Here is a 4,118-nt window from a genome sequence, read left to right on the forward strand (position 1 = left end):
GATCCAGCTCTCCACGCACCTGGCTCCGTGCGGAGCCACGCGGCATTAGCACGGCTCCCTGCCCTGGGGCTTCTTGCAACTGAGAATCAAGGGGTTGGGGATCACGGCCACGTCCAAACAGTAGAGTTTCCCCACCCGTTACCTCATATTTTCCGAGGGGTCGGAATTACTCCGCACGGGACCGAAGGAAGCGCGAGCGTGGGAAGTAGCTCATCTAAGGGAAGCTAATATTTAACATTAGGTAACCAGGCCCGTCAGAGCCCCACATTTGGGCTCAAATTAAGAATCCCTGAACTGGGGCGCCTGGGTGGCTCAGTCTGTTAAGCTTCCGGCTTCGGCTCAGGTCATGATCTCACGGTTCGCGGGTTTGAACCCCGCATTGGGCTCTGTGCTGACGGCTAGCTTGGAGCCTGGAGCCTGCTTCGGATTCTGTGTCTCCCTCTCTGTCTGGCCCTCCCCTGCTCACGTGCTCTCTGTCTCTCAAAAATAAGTAAAAATCATTTTAAAAATTTAAAAAAATCCCTGAACTTAATTAACATGCTTTCCCTCTCTAATTCACCAAGAACCTTGCCAGCTTCTAAACGGTCTCACAACCACATTCCCCACAAACCTGAGAGAGCCTTCTTAGAGAGCCTTCTTTGTCCAGTCAGTTCCACACTTGCTTCCCAGGAAACTTCAGGAACAAAGCGGCACTTGCAGGCACGTGCGCACGCCAAGCCTTCCGTGCGGGGGAGGCGGTCGCTTCTGCGCTTGCGCAGTGGGTGGAGCTAAAGGTCCTTTTCGGGGAGACCTGAAACCGAGGGGCTTGGGGAATGGGTAGACATGGAGTTTGTAGACTAGTTGGTGTTGGAACGTGAAATGTGTGTTCAGTGCATACTCCATTTGCACATAGTAGGCTTTCAACAAACGTTTGTTGAACGACTACGTGAATGTAATATGCCTGCTACTGGCATCCTTTCAACTTAGATGGAGGTCTCTTCCCTAAACTGAACAGCACGGGCCTTGCTTAAGTTAGCTTCCAGGTATCATCAGTTCTTCTGAAAGGGAAATTCTGGTACATTTTTTTGTTGACTTTATAATTTAAAATTTTTGGAAGGACTTTATACATGTTCCATAGGTAATGGCCAACTGCTAAAGCTTGAGCCTGGAGACAGCAAACATATCACAAAGCAGTGGTAAGAACTGCTTTATGTTCATGGGCCTATAAAACATTGGAATTTTAAGAAATTATTTTTAGTTCCAGTTTTGCTCCACTTTGTGAAATAAAATTTTATTGCTCCTCTTAATTTTGACCATAAACAAAAGTTCAAAATTGATCTACTTCTTATTTTCTCTTTCAATGACCATTATCCTTTCTTTTGTTTTTATTTTTTTAAGTAATGTCTACACACAAGGAAGGGCTCAAACTCATGACCCTGAGATCAAGTGTTGCAAGTTCTACTAACTGAGCCAGCCAGATGGTTTCCTTTTACACTAAAAATTTAGGGTACCCAGCAATTGTACTCCTAAGAATTTTCACCCAAGGACATGTATAAGAATTTCATACCAACACTATTCATAATAGGCAAATATTGGAAACGACCCAAATATCTATCAACCCAAATGGTGGCATATTCATCCACTGGTATATATAACAACAATGAAACTGATAAACTATAGTTATATGCAACAACATGAATGAAATACACAATAGTAAGGGGAAGAAAAAAATACATATTGTGAGTTGCCATATATATATATATATATATATACACACACACAGGCCAAAAATAGGCAAAACTAAACTCATTTTAGGGATGCATCTTTGCGTGGTTAAATATACAGAAAAGCAAAAGAAGTATTTTCCAAGAAAGTCAGTTGTTGCAGGATTCTAGGTGATTTTTCTTTTCTTTTCTGTGCTTTTCTGTAACTTCCAAATTTCTTACAATGGACATATGTAATTAATAGGAAAAAAAATAGATGTTATTTGTTAAAGTTGAAGTATAGTTGACATACATTATAAAATGTTTACCACAGGAAGCACAGTTACTATCTGTCACTATTTAAAGTTATTACAATATTATTGACTATATTTTTTGTGCTTTACTTTTCATTCTTGTGATTTATTTTTTAACCAGAAATTTAGACCTCTTAAATAAATTCAACTTATTTTGCCCATCCCCCACTTCCCTCCCTTCTGGCAACCACTAGTTTGTTCTCTCTATAGAAAGGCCAAAGGTAAAATGCCACGATGAAACTGAATAAAAGAATTACCTTGTGAACAACCCTATATAACGAAAACAAACCTACAACATCAGTTTCTATTTCCTCTATTCCCATTTTGGTTTCCTTTTTGAAATTCTGAAGAAAAAAAAAAGTCTACCATTTATTTTCCATTATCTAGAAAATTAATTTTTGTTTTATTTTGTATTATTTTCTTAGATATACCTGTACTTCATTTACTTTAACTTCTTGGTTTGGTTAGTTTATTTTCATCTTTTTCATCTGAAGAAAACGTTTTTAAGACTATGAGTCTGCCTTTAAGGTCATACATTGGCTTTATCCTATGGCTTTCTATATTTGGTATTTTCATTATTATTTTCTAAAGAATGTGTATTTACATTTTTTAATTTCCTCTTTATGACAAGAGATATTTTAAAAAGCTTTTTCAATTTCCAAGTGATTTATATGGTTTTTTTCTGTTCTTATTTCCCACTTTACTTACAATATAATCAGAAAATGTAATCGGTGCAATTTTGCTTTGGGGACTTTATTGGGGGTTTTTATATAGCCCCATGTGTGATATTTATAAAATTCCTACTGGTATTTTCTACACCGCATAAAGTTTAGCATACACATATCTGTCTTACTACTCACATTATTCAGACTGTTAGAAATCTTTATTTTTTTTAATCTACTTAATGTTTGTCTTTTGAACTTTCCAAGAAATCAGAGAATCGTACACTTAGAGAATATGTTTCTATCAATTTCTTCTCAAATGTGTGGATGCTTTTTCCTCATATATGTAGAACTGTATTATTTAGTGCATAAAGCTTTATGAGGATTATATTTTCATGCATATTAGATCTTTTATCAATATAGGATGACCCTCTTTATAACATTTCTTGGGTTTATTTTTATTTTTTTATAATTTATTTATTTTTTTAAATTTACATCCAAGTTAGTTAGCACGTAGTGCAACAATGATTTCAGGAGTAGATTCCTTAATGTCCCTTCCCCATTTAGCCCATTCTCCCTCCCACAACCCCTCCAGCAACCCTCTATTTATCTAAGAGTCTCTTATGTTTTTCCTCATCCCTGTTTTGATATTCTTTTTGCTTCCCTTCCCTTATGTTCATCTGTTTTTTTAAAAAAATGTTTTTAATGTTTATTTATTTGAGAGAGAGAAAGAGTATGAGCAGGGGAGAGGCAGAGAGAGAGGGAGACACAGAATCTGAGGCAGGCTCCAGGTTCTGAGCTGTCGGCACAGAGCCCAACGTGGAACTCATGGATCCTGAGATCATGACCTGAGCCAACGTTGGCCGCTTAACCGAGTCACGCAGGCGCCCCTTGAATTTTCTATTTTGAAAAACCATTTTCAAAACTCAGAAAAATCTCAAGAACAATGAACTTCTATGTGTTTTCACCTGGATTCACCAATTATTAACATTTTGATAGATTTGCTTTAATAGGATATCTATCTTTGAACACATTATTCCCTCTTTCTCGGTATGTATCATGTTATTTTTACTATTGCTGAAACATGTGAGAGTAATTACATATATCATGGCTCTATCTTTCAGCTTCTATCTGCTCAAAGCGAGGAGTTTTTCTTATATAACCCGTAGTCCAATGATTAAATTCAGGGAATTTAACATTGTTACAATATTATTAACTTATAATCTATATTCAAAATCCGTCATTTATTCCACCAATGCTTAAATACAGGAGCCGATCTGTACTACACATTACATTTAGTTGTTGTGTTTCTTTAGTTTCTTAAACCTAGAGCGTTTTCTCAACTTTGCTTTGTATTTCATGACTTTGATATTTTGGAGGAGTGTCGGCCAGTTGTTTTGTAGCGAGTCTCTCCATCTGGGTTTGCTATAATTAGAATCAGGTTATTCATTTTTGGCAGC

The sequence above is a fragment of the Suricata suricatta genome, chromosome 1, assembly GCF_006229205.1.
Source record: "Suricata suricatta isolate VVHF042 chromosome 1, meerkat_22Aug2017_6uvM2_HiC, whole genome shotgun sequence".
In the NCBI taxonomy this organism is placed as follows: Eukaryota; Metazoa; Chordata; class Mammalia; order Carnivora; family Herpestidae; genus Suricata; species Suricata suricatta.